This window comes from Pinus tabuliformis, chromosome Q (genome assembly GCF_031772625.1).
Source record: "Pinus tabuliformis cultivar Carrire ecotype Pingquan chromosome Q, CPIR1, whole genome shotgun sequence".
Lineage (NCBI taxonomy): Eukaryota > Viridiplantae > Streptophyta > Pinopsida > Pinales > Pinaceae > Pinus > Pinus tabuliformis.
In genome coordinates, this window is record NC_142296.1 from 188979913 (window position 1) to 188999942 (window position 20030).

The window sequence follows — 20030 nt, forward strand, 5'->3', positions numbered from 1 at the left end:
CATGCAATGTGAAGCACCTATGGGGTAGAGAAATCCCAATAATTTCTTGAAGATATATCAAATATGTTGGATTCTATGTGATGAAACAATAATTGAAAGGTTGTCTATCATCATAAAGACACGAGGGCTTACATTTACAAAGAAAAATGTAAGAGAAGGTCTGAATCCTTAATTCATTCTCATATTGATTTGATTCTAATGATTTGTAAAGATGATAATTAGGTTCCCATTATTTAGTTGTCATTAAGTAGTCTTGTTATTTCTACATAATTTTTCCATTAGGTGTGGTATAGAAATCCCTAATTTTGCTTCATTAAATCTCTAAGAAGCTCCAACACAATCTTTGCTCAACAAAGAAACTTAAATTTTTTGATTCAATCTCACAATATCTGGAGCATCTGTACATTTATGTTTAAATATGTGAATCAATGATTGCATGGTTTTCAAGGAATAATTTCATTGAGGATGAATATGGAGTGAATCCAAAGAATCCTTTCTATTATGAAATCATAAAAATTAGAGACCTTGTTATTCTTCACGGACCCTAATATCCTAAAGGACATTCTCGAAGCACTGGGGAAATTTGTTGATGGATTGAAGTTTGTAGGAAGGACTTGTAGTTTGAAGCCTAAAAAAATCATTAAATAGATTAAAAAAATGGAACAAAAGCATAAAATGAATGTGGGTATAGGCGATTGGGTTGATCTTTTACTACATAAGGGCCCCAATGGTTTCATGAAATATGTTGAGGAATGCAAAGATTTAGGTCTTGATATTATATATTTCAATGTTCATTCACTCAAAATTCCTGAAGAAACTCTATAGCAACCTATCTGGATAATAAAGAATGAAAGGCTGAAAGGAAAACCTCTATTTGGTATAAATATGTTCTATGATAGAAGGAAGACAAATAATTTGAGGCTTGTATTTCTCCCACTCCAAAGGGATACAAAATGATTGAATATGTGGAGTTATTACTTAGAAAGGTGAAGATATGGTTGCAGGTTCAAGTATATATGCTCATGATTCATGAAATGCTGACATGTTGTGCATTGATGCTATATCAATAATATCTAGGTTGTTGGGACTAGAGAAGACTATGTTTAAAGTTATTAGTCCATAAACAATTGAATGGTTAGTTAGGAGATATGGTTCAAGGTTGAATCTCATTGTGGATCATTCACATGTGGGGCAATTAATTAGGGGAAATTTTAGGTCTAAAATGGGCCTCCTAACAAAATTATAAAATAATAGTGGAAATAATAAAATAAGATTAGATTACATCATAAAATTTTAGAGGGAAAAAAGAAAATACTATTTTTTCAACTCATATTTTCAAGTTATCTCCCTATGGGTTTACTCAAATTTCGAGCAGAAACACTCATTGGATGAATAATTTGTTTCCTCATTCAAGCAATTCCCATGTTGCATACTTTCGAAGGACCCTGCTACACAAAAAATGAGAAATACGTGAAAATGGTGATTGAAATCACATTTTTTCATGTATTTCTGATTTTTGTGTAGGTGGGTCCATCAAAAGTATGAAACATTGATAATCCTTGGATGAGGAAACAAATTTTGCATCCAACAAGTACTCCCACTCAAAATTTGAGTAAAACCTTAGGGAGATATGTTGAAAATACGAGTTCAAAAAATAGTTTTATTATTTTATTATTTTTTAATCTTTTTACTCTTTTACTCCAAAAATGGTGAATCATCGCCCATGGTTGACAGCATCATATTGAATCTTATTGTTTCTTATAAGTTTATTTTTGGTTGTACATTTTTCTTAGGAGGCCCAGTTTAGACCTCAAAATTACACTAATGGGTATGTTTTTGAAGTGGGGCAATTGGTATGAATCCAAGCTCTATATCTTGTAGTTGTAGGCTTGTGACAACTCTATTTTAGTAGACATACTTGGAAATGAATAGCAATAGCAAGAACTATATGATCCAAAATAAAGGATTATTTTCTATCGAGAAAGAATAAATCCAAGCTATGATTCAAACAAAGTAAGAAGCATGAAGCCAAAATAAATTCTCAAGTTGACTTGTCCCAAAACAAACCAAAAACATGCTAGAAACAAAGAGAGATAACTACTGATCATCTTCGAGTAATACGAATCATCATTATACAAATAAGTCATACCCTTGAACAAATAAAAACTTGGTTGATGAACAAAGAATTAACTACCGCGATAGGCCACCCTTGTAAACGAACAACAACTTGGTTGATGAATAGAAAATTAACTATTGAGATAAGTCACCACAATAAAATAAGATAAAATTAGTTCATGAAATATTAATGACTACATGGAAAATTCACATCCAAAAATCAGATAACAATGAGGCATAGTGCCTTCGTATAAGGGGAGAAACATGGATACACAAAGGCAATAAGATCCATAATTGTCTTCATGAGAAAAATGAGAAAAAAAAAAATTGCATTCACATTAAGTATTAACATACTAAAATCTAGTTTCTTATGCAAATGAATAGAGACTTCATGTATGAAAAGAAACATTTTACTTTAATGCATCATTATTTACTGGTCGTAGTAGTTATATTATGGTCCCACTAATACATAGTCTGGAAATGTTGAGAAAGTTACATGAAAAATTGCATAGTCTGAATTGGATTTGAGACATACGTTACCACACTCTCACATAGACTGAACCCAATGTAAATTCCCAAAAAAAAGTACATTGTTAGGGAATCAAATGCAGATGGTGATTGTAGTCTAAAATTAATATAGTTAGAACAGTCGTAAGGGAATGATGGATTATTTCCATGTAGACCTTATGCCAGGTTAGCCCAATTGATGTGGGTAAACTATGGACATGTAGTATGCATTATAAGTCAATAAAATCACATTAGGAATCAAGTCATTACATAGTTTGGTTCCTCTATGTGGAATAAGTTAGGATGCCTTTATGCATATTGTACCAAAGCATAGAATCAATTGGGTGAATTAGACCAAAGAAGAGAATTGATTAGGTGACCAACTAGGGAAGAAATGTCTCCAATTTTAATCGATGAATTTTAACTCAACTTCATCTAGATTTATTTTCATGAAGGGTGTTTCAGATATTGCACACTTCTAATATAGATATTCTTAATCAAAATTAGCGACAATCCACTAGACTACATGTGTTATAACTAAGATTCATCTATTGATTCGATTTTGTGAAAATAGTAATCATAAGCTCTAACACCAGATAGGGACAAAAGAGATGAACATTGACATGGAGTAAGAATAGCAACAAAAAATACTCTAGAGAGCTGGCATGTGTTAAATCATCCATCAGCCCATCTAATTGTGTCATATTGCAAATCATCTAGTGGTGAAACACTTCAATAATTCATGGATACTAATATTCCAAATCTAATTTAAATATATAGATCATCCTCATTCTAAATTCAAATCTAAATATTAAAGGGAGTTAATTGATGATACAAAATTAGCAAAATCGGGATATTAGTTGTTAAATCTTGTGAATACATCCGATTTTAAGTTACATGATTCTGACAGTTGCGTTGATCATTTCAACTTTGGATTTAGGAGCTTGTCAGAGCTTTCTTCTACTATTTTTAAATGAATAGGATTTGGTATTGATTTAGTCTAGCCACCTTATATTTTGCATGAAGATAATGAAGGTCATAAGATCTTATGATCCACATATAATAACTTTGTTGCAACTATAAATTATTCTAGGAAAGTAGGTATGAAGGGACCAAAATTGCAAGTTGATAGCCTGGTTCCAAATGATAAGAAGATAGATCTCAAGAAAGTTTGAAAATGGTGAGGCAAGAGTCCATGAGATGGAACCTGAAAGAAATGCCAATATTTTGACATATATGGATACGAATACATCTATTTGTGCACCACTCCTTATTGAGTTTCATCACAAAATGAACCATTTGTCATTGATGTCAAAGGGGAGGTTAGGAGAAATAAGGAGAAATTATTCTCAAGAGAAAAGGGGGAGCACCAAATTAGTGTTTCCATTAGTACCAAAGGGGGTCATTGTTGGAAAAGTTTTATTTGATGGAAAATATGATGAAGGATTACTGTGTCAGCCATTGTGTATTGTGGAGAATTTTCTTGTGAGCATCCATGGAGATTGTATTGAGAATTAGTTGATTGTGAATCAGTTGATCTTATCTGTGACAAGGTAAATATAAAATTTGTTTCTAAACATAAGGGACTCACTTGAAGGTTGGCTTGAAATTTTTCAATCCTTGGCTTAAGCAATCATTAATATGGATAATTCCTAATCTTATTTGAGGATCATTAATTTTCTTTTGATCTTTAAAAATTGAAATAATTTGGAAACGAATAGTTGAACCTAAAGAAAAAAAATTGGAATAGAAAGACATAACATTTGAAATCAAATTTCTACATTGTAACACAAATAGTCAACAAGTTATGTATTAAAAAAGATGTGCTTTTGGATGGGAGGATTGATTTTCTTAGGGATTGAGTTTGTGATATCTAGTTAATGGATTGCCTCACAAAGAGAGAAAGAGGCATAGGAGAAGATATGAAGCAAAATTGAGGAAGACGAGTAGAGGAGTGTTGTGGCTAGCAACAACCCCCCCTTTTTTCATTTAAGTGTTGTCCAAAATACTAAATGAATGGGGACCCTTAGTTAAAATTTAGGAAAAGCAAGAGTTTCCTTTCTTCAAAATAAGGTTACCATCGTAAACTTAGGAAGACCTTTTGAATACTTTAAAACCTAAGTCTATGATAAGGGAGAAATCTTTAAAGCCACGTTGCAAAAAAGGATAGGAAGTGCCTCCATTTCCCTATAATATTGGTATGTACAAGACCCTCATGCTAAGCAATATATCACATCGCAATAAAGTAACACTCATAACAGAAAAACTTCAAGATTTACCGATCTGCGATAACACCGATCGCAAGATCACATATCGCAGAAAATGAGCTGACAAGATTTGGCAAGCATAAAACTTCTGCGATCTGCGATGTTGCGATCGCTGTGATGTTATATTCGTGTGTTTTCACGATCTGCGATGGTGCGATCTGCGACGGTGCGATCTGCGATGTTACGTAGGCAAATTGTAAAATCACTTCATTACGAATCCTTCAGGCACGCTATTCAAGGAAAGCCACTTACCATAATCTGACTCAAGATCATGCGCTTTTAATGATAGTAAAGGGATTAGCTGTCAGCTATTAAATGAAATGTAGATGTGTGCTTTTGTAAAGAATTACTTCACGTAAGGTGGCATATTTGATATATCTACTGCATTTAAAACTCTCCCATCACCTTTCTTGATCAGTCATTTCCATTTCACTTGTGAGCTGCAGGAATGGAGAGCGAAAGACGATAAACAACCATACGCAGGAAGAAATGGGAAAGAAAAATAGAGCTCAGGGCTCTGAGGCGAAGGAAAAGACGAAGGAAATGGCGCCTTTGTATACAGACACTGCCTATAACAAAGACGCAGGGATATCAACGTGGGAAAGCATGTACAGACTGCTTGAAGAGGAGAATCCCAGAATAATGGAGGTTACTACTGTCGCGGGCTCACAACGCTCTTCCGAAGCATCCTTAGAAGAGCTAGCATGCTCATTTCCTCATCGGATCGCAGCAAGACCCAAAATTCTATCATATACGGATATGATCAAGTGGATACTTGACAATGCAGACATGAACGACAGACAATTCAAGATTCAAGGAAAAGGGCTCATCGGATCATTCGCTGCACAAGATTTAAAGCTTATGTATCATCTTCCTGAACCGCAGGCGACTTACAATGCACAATTCGTTAAGAAATTTGTGGCGGAGAACCCAGACCTATCAGAGACCACCAAAGGTTGGTCCAGAAAAGAGGAACCGCTCAAGAAAGACAAAAACATTATGTACAGCACTGGTTCCCTCACCTCTCCGTATTGTTTTGCTACGGCCATGCTTTGTAGATTATTTGGGATGCTAGATATCAATAAGTTTTTGTCTGAATGGTTACCATTAAAAGATGCTGCCACAAATGCCAATATTATGGATTGGGCCAAGATCTTTTTTGATAATCTATGCACGGCTATTATCAATTACCGGTCTAAGAGATCCTTGTCTCAAAGGATCTATCCTCCTTTTTATCTATCCCCATATATTATGGATTCTATCTGTTATGTGTCTAAATTTCCCATTATGGGTTGGAAATGGACTACCCAGGACCCATTACCTATCCATGTTTATCATAAGATACTGTGGGATTCTTAGTTCATCCCACATTTCTACCAGATTTGTGACGGGCTTATCTTACCCTTGTATAGAATGATGTATGATGAAGACCGCCCGAGGTGCTCACCCGAGGCGCAGATAGATATCATCTCCATCGCAAGATGGTTTGGAGAAGAATGGTTCACCTATATTAGAGTATTTGGAAGCACCATCCCTCCTCATGTCTTGCCCTTGTATATTCCTGACAAACTGCTGGCTCGAGAAATTGCTTATCAAACCTGTTCAGAAGGCGGCCTAACTAAGGACCTAAAAGATGAAAAGAAGGCCATATGGCCTCAGTTTCCTGTAGCTTGTGGGAATTTTCATTGTTCGATGTAGGTCACGCATTCATCGAAGTGGAGAATGTGACGTGTCTACAATTATTTAAATTCCCAGCAAGGACATTTGACCCTAATGAAGTTGCTCAAGATTTCACAACGAATGTCAAAATAAAGGTATTCATTGGAAAGAAGGATTTATTTGATGATTTATTTCAGAATAAACGCTCACTCCAGGAAATTTTGTGGGAAGCTCAGTCAAAGTTGTCTCCAAATGACCTCCCAAAATTCATGGTATACAGGGAAAGAAGACTGGCCAGTGTTCCTTTAGAAAAGTTGCGACTGCCTGCCAGAGAACAGACTCCAAGTGTTAGCCTTAGTGGGAACTCGAGCACTTCCAGATCTAAATCTAACACTGCGCAAGGAGTACCTGAACATTCTAAAGGGTCTAGAAGCGACCAAGGCAAGAACGAAGAAACAACTAAGGACACGGCTCAGTCAAGTGTAATGTCGCAACAGCATGTTATCACCTCTCCGCCAAGAGATGTCCCTCCTCCCCTCATTAAAATGCCACCCGTCACGACAGAGTTAGACAAAGAATGGGAAACCTTCAATGAGCTGATCAATCTTGAAGGGCAAGCCCCAAGAACGCCTGTGAGCAATACACAGGTAGCACAAGAAGTGGTTTCGACCATAGTCAGCAGTGTCACGGAAATAGAGCACATTCCTATCGCTCCAACTTCTGAGCTTCTACTTAATGTAGAAGAAATTCCTCCACTGGACGTATTCTATAGTCCCCAACATAAAGCAGTAGTAAGAAGACAGAGAAAGAAAAGAAAACTAGAAAATACACTGTCACAAGATGCTGAACAATTGGACGTCTTATGGAAAGACCCCAACAATAACCCATTTGAAAATCTCACTAAGTTGTCTCAGATCGCAGGAGCATATGCTTCTACAACTATTAACAAGGCATCAGAAGTTCAGAAACTATTGAAAGAACAAGAAGATCAAATATAGCTACTACAACAACAATTGGAACAAGCCAATGCTAATATTGAAGCTAACAAACAGCTCGAGAAGTTGCAGAAAGACTTTCAGCAGATGCAGATAGGCTATCAAAGAAGTGTAGACGAGAAAGGAAAATAATTACAATTTTTCCAAGAAATGCATAAAGATGAGCCTAAGCTTACATAATTTATTTCAGAGTCTATTGGCTTAGATGAACAACTACTGCAGCAACAGGAAAAGTTGGGACGTAAGATATCACAGTGGAGTCATTATTGCGAACTGAGCGACAAAATCACCAATCAAGTGGTAGACTTGCGGAGTGACTATGATCAGAGTGACAAACGAGTGACGGAGTACTTGGCTTGGCAGGATGAAGATGAAGGGAAAAGAGCAAGTGCACCCAGAATAAATGAGAATCACAAAGAATTGCTATTTGATAAATCGGACGATCAAATCAGGCAGGCGGAACAAGCAGCGGAGACAGCGGCCACGCAGGCAAGCATTCTTATCGACTGTGTTAATGAAAATTTGCACAGAGCAAATTTAATCGAAGAGACCACCCCGGGGTATCTACCAAATAAACTACGACTAGAAGCAGAATGGAAGTAGAAGGCACAGGAGAAGGGAAAAGCGATCCAAGCATTAAACAAGTTAAATTGGGAGTGTTACTGGGCATACTTGGTCAAGCCGCATAGTCAATGGATGACTGTGAAATGCATCATAAACGCGGCCGAAAAAGTAGTGCTAACTCTCATAGATTCCATTTTCGCAGCCCAGCTCAAAGCAGAAGTTAGCCAGCCGACTCTCCTCAAGCCCATGATGAACACTTGCAGCTTTAAAGATCAGATTCAGAAATAGCCTTATTTAGAATGTTGTTTTTCCTTTTAGATTTAGATTAGAAAAACGACGCTCATTTGAAAACCGCATCCTAAATTTTGTAAACAAACTATTATTAGAATTAGGAAGTAGTATTTTAATCGTTCTCATTGCATTTGGAGGAGGGGTCCAGAAATTTGTCAAAAACTTGTCCTCAGAACATGCACTTCTGCACCCTCAGAGGATGTTTTGATGAATGGATGGATCGAGGTTTATTAATGTTTGCATTTGATGTCTGCTATTGATGTTGCACTTTTGTACTCTTAGTAGATGTTAGAACAAGTAGAGATAAATCAATTTTTCTTGAAGCTTATAAGTAGGATCAATCATAAATGGTACTTTTATCTCTTGGCCATTTCTGCTTATATTCTGAAAGTGATATACAGTTTTAGTTGTTTATATGTTATTGCATGAATGTGTGAGTTACCATTTGGCACTTTTGTACGGTGGAGCCATTTATTTATGTTTGATATATGAATAACTTATTATGCGATATGCTATTCACAATTGTTTTGCCTAACTTTTTATGCAAAGTAGTTCATCTTAATTGATTTCTATTCTTATGATAGTTGAATGATCCTTATTACCAATTATTGTTTGAAATCTTTTTAGATCGCATAATAGAAGAAATACACCCCGGGTTAGCATAGATTAGATGTGTTGTTTTTCATTAGATTACAATAGCATAGATTTAGTTTAAAAGTTTGAATTAGATTAGCTTTAAGTATTCTTAGATTAGCAACATCCAACTCTGCACACACACACACCCTTAGATTGGGAAACTAGTCCCATTATCCCCAGTCGGACCCGCTATACCAAATGGATAAGGAGCTGCCAACCAAGGTCCGGACCGGGTGGGTATCCCCCTTGTTATCGACCCGATTTTCGGGGCTTCAACAAGGAGATAAAAAACCATAAATTATCCAAATATAGAGTATAGAAGAGAGACAAAACAAAAGCTGATATTCAGAATGAAAGACTAGGGAATCTAGTATATTAAAAATTTCATGTATCAAGGGATTGGTGCATCCTTTATGGTAGTAGCCAAGAAAAGAATAGATTGAAGCTTGTAAGTGGAAATGGGTGCTTCAAGTAAGTTGTATTGTGTAGAAGGAAAGTGAGGTTGAAGCCTCATGTAGGTAGGAGCATACAAAAGAAATTGTAAGTGGCAGTGGGTGTTTCCAACAAGTTGATGCTTGCAAAATAGAAGAGAGGTTGAAGTCTCCTGTAGGTGGGTGCCTACAAAAGATGATTTCAAAATGGATTGAGTGCTTGCATTTGCATCACAACAACACAACTTTTGGTTTTTTATTTTTTTGAGTTCCACTTATATCTAGTGTGTACAAATGCTACTTTTATGTGTTGGTTTTTCTGTTTTAATTTAATGGAGTTTATATGTCAAATTTTTTATTCATATGATATACCACTGCACATCTAATAGTTCAGATAAATATTGAAAAGAATAATAAAAATTGTAAATTGATGAGCATGAATGCACTATCTTGATTCACTCCCCCTCTTAATATAGTCAAGTTTCCAACAAAGTAGACTTTAGAGTGAAAAACGAGGTTATAATAGATTCTTAATAATAAGGGAGGTCAAAAGAGGAATTAATAGTCGAAGCACACTATGATACTACAACAACCATAGTAGCTTAGTGAAGTAGTATATGGTCAAGGTACTAGTTAGGACCCACCAGTAATTATCAACCAAACATATAAATCACCGTACGGTAGGCATTCCTATATTTGGTACATGAGATACCCCAATCAGGGTGTGACAATGACGGCAAGGTGGGCCACAGGAGATGGGAGCTGGAGGTGCTAAAAATCACCCACTCGAGCACAAGGACAGAGGACATCACGATGTGGGGGATTGTGACAGCAAGAAGGGCAGGAAGAAGGACAGGGCAAGGAGGAGGAAGGCACAGAAAGAGGATAGGTGTCACTGAGAATGGGAGGGAGAGAGAAAGGCCTTGGGACAAGCGATAGGGCAGGAAGATTGGAGCTTGAAAGTGGCATGAGCATGAAGCAGTACCCATGCCAGGAGCAACTAGAGGCATGAGGGAGTTAGTGAAGGACAGAGCTAGAAGTGACAGAGGGTCATCATTTGACGAGTATTAATGAATGAAAGGGAGATGAGAGGATTAGGAAGATAAGTGAGAGGTGTGATGAAAGATAGTAGGGATAACAGGTTAAAAAAAAAGGCGAGAGAGAAAGAGGATAGTTCCATGCAGAGAATGAAAGTTAGGGAAAGAGAAAAGGAAGGTGGTGGATGTAGGAGGCAGACACAGGCCGACAGATGCATCCGAGTCAACTCAAATCAATGGTATTTCATCCCCAATACCCTAAACGATAGAATTACAGTAATGTTTAATGTGAGGGTTCCGGGGAAAGAGGCTTGGGAAAGCCAAGACTCATAACAATTTGAAATCAGTGATTCCTAGAAATCTAACCAGGTCTGGAACGATGATGAAAGGGAGAGAATTGATAAAAGTAAAGAGTTGGCCTCGAAAAAAGAGTATAGAGGGAAGGATGGAGGTCGGGGAGATAAGATAGATCTCAGTAAGAGAGAGCGCAGAAAGAAACTAGCTCCATCTAGGTTGTACCTGAGGCATGGTAGGGATAACTTAGGCTACCGATGTAGAGTGGAGGGTTTCCCAGAACCTGATGAAGCTAAGCTAATCGTAGACTGGATTGTTGAGAAACCTAATTGGAATGACTAGAATAAGACGGAGGGGTTATTCGGGGACTCAATTCGAGTGGAGACCTCAGAGAGGAGAGAGAATAGGGGAACCCCCTTCAAACACAGGACAGGGACATGGTTTCCCTTTGTATTCTCTCCTATAGGACTATTAAGGTAAACCATCAGAGTGTGGGTAGTCAGGAAGATATGTATTTTAGAGAAGAAGACTTGAGAGGTCGAAGAAAGCTAACCCAAGAGCTATCAGGGGGGTTTTTTGGTCTTTACTTACTAAGGTAAGTTAAGCTCTTAATTCCTTTATCAACCAGAGAAAGTACACCTAGAGGTACTCATCTAATGTATATAGATCTAGAAGGATTTGAGGTTCTAATGATAGCCTAGTGAAATGAAATTAAGAGTGATCTCTTACAAGAGGTCCTTCATTGTCTTTTCAATCACTCAAGCATTAATCTAGATGAAAAAAATCTAATGAGATTCTGAACGCCTAGGTAACAAAATGGAGCATTAGTGACTGGTTAAAATTCCTATCATTCCCTTACAAGAATCTTGCTCAATAGAATACTTTCCCATTCATAACAATCCAAAGCAATTTCAATAACTAACTAAATAAAACAATGAATAAGATAAGTAATGTTGAAAACCAGTAATAGTTGAATAATTTTACAAGAATCACCTATCAAACTGAAAATTGAATTTAACAATTACAAATCTGAATCACTTGGAAATAAAACCGTGAACTATCTTTAAAGTCAAAGCCAGTAGGCAAATATGGAAATTGTATGACAGCAGGCATATATATCAATTTTCAAGATCAAAATTGGTTGAATCCTTTTACAAGGTTCTTTTCATAATGAATGCAAATACTTTTCAATTGATAACTTCAATAACATAACCTTTCCTACAACACATAAAATAACTTATAACTTTCAAATCTAAATATGCAACTAGTAGAGAAACTTGAAAATAGAGTGTACCAACATAGTGATGAGGGCCCTTCAACACTTAACAAGCACACTGAACAATGATTCAGACGAGTATGACTATTGGATCTATAAGAATAAACTCGATAATAAAGTTTGAATTAAATCTGGAGATTAAAAATGCACAAACTGTACCTTCATATGTTCAAAATCTAGTAGAAAAACATAGTCTTCTCCCATTGGTTATTTATCATGAATCCTATAGAAAAATAAGGTATTCCTCCTCCATAATATCCTAACATAATTCTATTAACTACATCCAAGAAGGTCGAAATTGAATCAGTTCCTTCATTTATGCAAAAATTCTCAAAATAGAAATTATTTTCTTCATAAAATCTGGCAATTCTAGTCAAGTGGTTAGGTTTGACCAGCATTAAGCAGAAACCTATTTTCTTCAAATTGAAAGTGGATAGGTAATCAACCATCCATGTACATTTTACTTGATGCCCACTATATTCAAATAAGCCCACCTACTATGCAACATGTCAAACAATGGAGCATTTATAGGAAGTCACAACTTCTTGTAATTTTATGAAAAATGTCATTTTTAGCACAATAATTTCAGAAATTAATTTCAAGTTAAAAATAATGATAATAACATCATATCATTTAGTTTCTAAGGATTATAGTTGGAATATGAAGGTTAAATGGTCAAAAATGATAATCAAAAAAGGATTTTAAGTGGAATGGACAGTCATATTTGATACTAACATTCTCCTTTTGGGATTATAATTATTGCTTGAGAAATTGTGTCTTTTGAGACCCTAAAAGACAAGTTTCCTACAATGGCCCTCTCTCCATTGAATGAGGAGGAAAACTCCCTTGCTGCTAGCTCATTGTGCCCATTGAAGTTTTCTAGGAATGTCATCCATTGTTTTGCCCTAAAAATGTCTATGCAGTCCTTATGGTACTTGGAAGGGTCAAATTGTTGTGGCTCTATTCGGTTTGCCATGAAAAAAAATTATCTCTGGTTACCCTGTGCTGTAAGAATAATTTATAGTTGTAAACAAAAATTTGCCATAGTTTATAAAATTTACTGCATTTCCCTTATGCTGTAAAAAAAAAAATCACCATAGATTCGATAAGGAAACTACTTGAGCCTGAGCAGTATGCATATCTCTTGTTTAATGGAGGACGCTTCTAGTTAAATGAAAATACCCTTCAACTGGTTCTATAGAGTCTCCCCTCTGTCGTGGCCCTTTTACTCAAATGTTGATATTGTTATTGTCAACATACTCATAACGATATACCCTTATGTATCTCAGAGAGTATTTCTTTATAGTTTTCAGAATGGTAAATAGCTCTAATTCACAACATTTTCTACAACTTCAAACTTCTACCTATACTTCGTGATGAATACAATACTTACTTCCCCTATTAACACGGTGGTTTTATTCTTACTACCTCCATTCATTACATGTTTATGCAATGAATCCTCAATCTCTTCACGCAGCATATACTTCACTGATAATTCCTTCAATGCTGTACACAAGGATTTCTAATGATGCCCTACAGAGTCCTTGCAGTGGTATTTGAATGCTGAAATTGGGTATGGTGCAAACCCTTTGTTGAAATCATGAGGGATAAACATCATTATGGCACCTTTACATTGTAAGAGCATCAGGTCATGATGATTTCGCTAAACTAGCTGGTAATCCTTACTTATGATGACATACCCTTTGTCTATCAAATATGTTTTATTTTCTAGATTTAAAAAATTTTAGGTTGAAAACCATAAAAATTTATAAATCCTTCATCTTCGTGACCTGATCCCTATTTCAAAATTCAGTTCTATGGCTTACTATTTGATGACCTCCAATCTACAGTTGGTGACATAATTGGTTCTAAAGTATGCATGGTTAGTTTTGGTAGATCTATTGGTACTTATGACTATAGGTTGTTTAGAAATGTATGTACAAGATAGAAGGGTAGGCTTTAAGGATGAGGTTTTTAGGAATATATATAGGGTAGAAGATAGGACTAATGTTCAGAGATAGAAAATAGGTTACAATTATAGGATGTAGATAGAAGGGTAGGACTAACTCCTACAGGATATAAGAATGAATGATATAGGATAAACTGGGTATTTAGAAACTAAAATCAATAATCATCATAAACCACCATTTAAAAATTGAAATTAATAAAAGAAATTAAAAATATTAAAATGAAAATTCTTACAACTCTCTGATATCTCTTTGTTTCGGAGCTGGCTTTTGTTGTTTGATATGTTCAGGCATAGTTCAAACCTGTGATGGTGTTCATTTTTCTCTTAAATGTAATCTCTTTCTTCTTAGGTGTAGTCCAATCTTCTTTGTAGATGCAATCTTCCTCTTCTTGGGTGCAGTCTTCTTCTTTGCAATTTTGTTCTTTTTAGGTGCAATCTTCTTCTTTGTAGATGTAATGTTCCTCTGAACAGATCCCATTTTGATAACATGCATAGAGCAGGTCCCTTGCCCGAGAATGAGAATTTGTATATAAGAGGTCCCTTTCTGATAAATTATATATAATGGGTCCCTTTCTAAGATATGTTTTGTGTTTAAAATCAAATCCTTTTGAAAAATACTGAACAACAATAATTTGTTTTAAGTATCCATTAGAAAATGTACAGAAAAATCTCTTCCTCTACTGGAGATGGACTTAGGGAGTTAGAAAAGCATGAACAAGTTTAGACTTTATTCTCCCCAACTGATGATTTGACTTGTCCTCAAGTCATGTTTTCTTTCAGAATCATTTTATTTGCAATTCACACAAAAGAAAAAAAGGAATTCTTACAAGCTAATTTCTTGGTTTTCTCATAAGAATTGATGTTTAGATTATGCCATATGTCGTTTTCGTATATAAACATTATTATATATGTATATATAATGTTTTTTTATTTATTTTTATTTTTTTCTTTTATTTTATTGTAGAAAACAGAAACTGATTCAGGCTTCGATATTATAGCTGACTGTTGTACTATTTGTACCTCCTTTTGCTATGACACTGTCTTCATGATGTCTTCTTTGCTGATAGGCTTATGGTAGATCTTTAGCCTGTGTCCTTTCATTATATATGTTTGTCCTTCCTAGTCAATTGAGGTGAGTTTGATTGATCCATTTTCAAAGACTTCAATGATTTCATAAGGGCCCATCCATTGGGTTGTAAATTTAGCTTTGTAATCTTTGAATTTTGAGTCAAAGATTAATGTACAGTCACCAACTTGAAATTCCTTCTTTTTAATTAACTTATCATGTCATTGTCTCCTTAGCTGTTGTATCATTGTTGTCCTTTGCACTGCCTATTGTCTCATCTCATCCAGCTGGTTCAATTGCATGATTCTTTCTTGTTGGGATTTAGAGAGATCTATTCCTAAGTCTGTAGCCAATTTATATGTTTGTATTTGAAATTCTATTGGAAGGATGAACTATTTGACATACACTAGCTAATAGGGTGTAAACCCTGTTGTGTTTTTCCAAGTAATTCTATATGCCCAGAGTGCTTCATTGAGATTATCTGCCCAATCCTTCCTATTTGTTACCATTTTTTTTGTCATGATCCCTTCTAGTCTTTTGTTTGTATATTCCACTTGGCTATTGGGCTGTGGATGGTAGGGTGTACTCCTTCTATGCTTGATTTTGTACTTATCAGTAATTTCTTGAACCAGTCTTGACTTGAATTGAGTCCCTTGGTCAGTTACTATCTCTCTGGGTACTCCATATCTAACAAAGATTTCTTCAAAAAGGAAATTGACTATTGTTTGTTCATTTTCCCTTCCAAGTGCCTTTTCTTCAGCCCATTTAGTCACATAATCGGTACATAGAAGAATGTACTTCTTACCTTTGGATGGTGGATTGATGGGTCACACAAAGTTGAGAGACCATTTTTCAAATGGCTTTAGATGCACTTATGGCTGTAGTGGCATTTCATTGGAGGTGGTTGGTCTGCCCATGCATTGGCAAATGCCACAAGTTCTTACATACTTCTTTGAATCTTTAAAAATTAATGGCCAATAGTAGCCAAGACTAAGAATTTTTTGTGCTATCCTCTTAGCTGCAAAATGGCCACCACAAGGTTGATCATGGAATGAGGTTAGTATATCAACAATTTCATCATCTCTAATGCATCTTCTAATGATCATATCATAACCACTATAAAAAAATCGCCATTAACCCATGTGTATCTTGTGCTTTGTTTGATCAACCTTTTCTTTTCCTTTGAACTCAAAGATGGAGGTACCTTTCTTATGGACAAGTAATTAGCTAAATCAGCATACAATGGAGTTAACACTGAAATTGCAAACAAGTGTTCATCAGGAAATGAATCTTCAACTTGGACAACTTCACCTTGATTTTGTAGTCTAGAAAAGTAATCTGCTACTTGGTTCTCTTTCCCTGGTCTGTCTAGTATGGTGACATTAAATTCCTACAATAATAGTAACCATCTGGTGATCCTACCAGTAGTAATAGGTTTATTCATTAAGTATCTAATGGCAAAGTGGTCAGTGTGAATGAGGACTTCATATCTGGTTATCTAATAACGAAATTTGTTCACTGCATGTATAATTGCAAGCATTTCCCTTTTCGTTACTGTGTAGTTGAGTTCAACCTTAGTTAAATTTTTGCTGATAAAGTAAATGGCATAAGTTAAAGAATCTTATTTATGGCCTAATATAGCCCCTACTATCATATCGAATGCATCAATTGACATGTGAAAAGGTAAAGTCCAATTGGCTCCCCTTAAAACTAGTGCAGTGCTAAGTTTCTCTTTTAGTTTCTCAAAAGCATTTTGACAAGCCTCATTCCAATTGAAGGATACATCTTTTGCAAGAAGTTTAAACAAAGGTAAAGCTATCCTGCTAAATTTTTCAATAAATCTTATATAATAACTTGCATATCCAAGAAAGTTTCTTACATATTTTTGGGTTGTTGGAATTGGCAATTCGAACATAATTTGTATTTTGGTTTGATCCACCTTGATTCCCTCGGGAGAAATATGATGTCCTAAGACTATTCCCTCATTCATCATCATATAACAATTTTCATTGCTTAAAGATAAGTTGGTTTCTATACGTCGTTGTAAAGCTTTCTCAATATTTTGCAAAGAATTGCCAAAGGAATCACCATATACTAAAAAATCATCCATATATACCTTACCACATTTGTGGACCAAAACAACAAAAATTGCTAATACTTCTCTCTGAAATGTTGTTGGTGCATTACACAAGACAAATGGTAGTACATTGTAAGCATACGTACCCCAGGGATAGGTAAATGTTGTTTTATCTTGGTCTCTTGAGGCTATGCTGATATGCTTGTAGCCACTAAAACCATCGAGAAAGGAAAATGACATTTTTCCAACTAATATATCCAAAACTTGGTCAATAAATGGTAGTGTAAAATAGTCTTTAAGGGTGGCCTTATTCATTTCTCGATAGTCAACACAAACTTGCCACTTACCATTTTTCTTGGGAACTATTACTAGCTGAGATACCCATTGGCTATCTGAAATGGGGTAAATGAACTTTACTTCTAGTAATTTTTGCAATTCATCCCTTACAATCTCTTTGAGCATGGGGTTCATCCGTCTTTGTGGCTACCTCACTGGTTGAATACTTGTATCTGTATAGATATGGTGAGTGCAAGTTTTTGGGTGAATTCCTTGCATATCAGTGTAGTCCTAAGCGAATTCCTTTTGGTATTTGGTGAGAAAATCAAGCAATTTTCGTTCTTGAGATGTTTCTAGAAAGGCCCCAACATTCAATGTTTTTCCTAGGCTTATTTCTATAGTCTTGCTTTGTCTGTTTGTAATGGAGTTGATTGGAAAGTTTTCCTCAAAGATTGCTTTCAGAGAGTACATAGTACAAGTTTCCTGAAAGCTTTGTGCCAACATGTGATCTACAGTTGTGTATTATTCATTTCTCAATTCTTCTGAAACATCAGGTTGGGAGATAAACATTTCCACTAAATCTTCATTGTTGTTCTCCTCAATATCATACATTTGGTTGATGCTTAAGATAGAGTATATTCCTTCCTAATCGTTGTACTTGTCATCAAGACATAAGTTTTGTGTTACTATTGGGGCTTGTGTTGATGGGTACAAGGTAAGTTTTTTTCTCTCTGTGCCTCTAGAAATGATCATGTTACCAAATCTACATCCAATGAATGCATCAACAATTGCTAACCATGGTCTATCAAGTATGAGTGTATGTCCTACTAAGTTTTATTTTTGCCAGAGTACTAAGAAATCAACTGGATAATCCTAATATTCTAGTGAAACAATTATATGTTCCAGTACCCCCTCAGGAATGACTTTATAGCGATCTACTAATTCCAAAAAAAATGGGCTTGATTGTAAATTTGTTAGCTGCAAAGTTTTCATTATGTCCAATGTCATAACATTTATTGCAGCTCCTAAATCAATCAGAGTGTTTGGAATTGAAATTTTTTTGATAATTGATGTGACTCTCGGTATGCCTGGGTCAACATATTTTTCCATGGAAATGGCATTCGACAGAAAGCTAGCTAAATTGCCAATGACATGTATTGTTTGTGGATCAAATCTTTTCTTTGCATGCTTTTTTAGACAAAGCTCTTTATTGGCTTTCGTATAAATCAGAATATCCTTGATTGCCTGGAGTAATGGAATTTTGACATACACATTTCTCAATTCATCAAGAACATCAAATTGTGGCAACGGTGTGGGTAATTTTGCTTGAAGTAATTGTTCTGGAAATGCAGGTGATTGTAGTGTTTTGATTTATTTATCATGTTCTATATTGTTTTGTGTTGGGTCACTTTGTTTTCAACATGGTTGTTTTTCTTGTTCATCATTCTGACTCTCTTTTTGTGACTGCATTTTAATAGGTGGAGGTTCTTTTTGGAGATTTCGACTTGACCTTAGTTCAATGTTTTCCAGTGCCAGAGTTGGGTACAATGGTCCTTCATCTACACTGTAAGTTGGTCTGTTTATATGGTTGTTTTGGCTAGGTATGGGTTGAGCTGGTAGCTGTGTGGGTCTATGAGGTTGGTTGGATGGTAGTTGTAGCTGTGGTGAAATTATTTATGGAGGAGCATGTAAAGTTTGTTGAGGATTCTGCTATTGATAAGCTACTAGTTCTTGAGGGTATTGTTGTGGATATGGTTGAGAATATTATGACTGATAGTTTTGGAGATATGGCTGAGCAAATGGTTTCTGATATTGTTGAGGTTGTTGTTGAGTAAATTATTGAGGAAAAGAATATGCTTTCCATCCTTGTTGTGGCTATGTTTGCTATTGTTGATTAAACCAATTTTTCAAGGCATAGGAATATACCAAGAATTTTGAATAGGCATGTTATAATCTGCTGAATTTGGATTTTGATACATACCTAGAGGTCTTGGCTGCCATGGCCTTCTAGCTCCCATGAAATACATGTTCTCCATTTCTGCATTGGCTTCCAAATTGTAATTCTACAAAATTTTCATCTTTGTGCAATCCTTAGTGTCATGATTTTCTGTACAAAACCCACAAATATGCACATTATCTAAATGAAATTCTTTCAAAGCATGTTTTCATCTGCATTTGGGCCATAATACGGATAACCATTGTTCTTATTCATCTTTTCTTTTCTTTTTTTTCAATGTGTCTATTTGATTACCCAAAGTACTTAGAATGTTTGTTTTGAAATCTTCAAATAGATTTCATAGTTCAGCTCTAGTAATATTTCTTGTAGCAGATTTTTTGATCTTTGATGTCATGGCTCTTTTTCCATTTCTTTCCCTACTTCTAGAGTGCTTTTGACACAAGTCAACAAGCTCCTCAAAAGGTAAATTAGAAATGTTCCCCTTACCCATGAGATTGAGGTCATCTAGATACTCATCCTAGATGCCTTTAAGAAAGATTGTTAAAATAAGATCAACATACATGGTTCTATGTTTTGATTTTTGTAGATTATATGAGAATATTTCCAAGTATTC

General features: G+C 35.5%; 1 pseudogene; it reads left to right on the forward strand.

Moving 5' to 3' along the window:
• The window catches only part of LOC149218850 (protein HEAT-STRESS-ASSOCIATED 32-like), a 30866-nt pseudogene extending 11571 nt beyond the window's left edge, over positions 1 to 19295 (forward strand).
• The last annotated feature ends 735 nt before the right edge of the window (positions 19296 to 20030 follow it).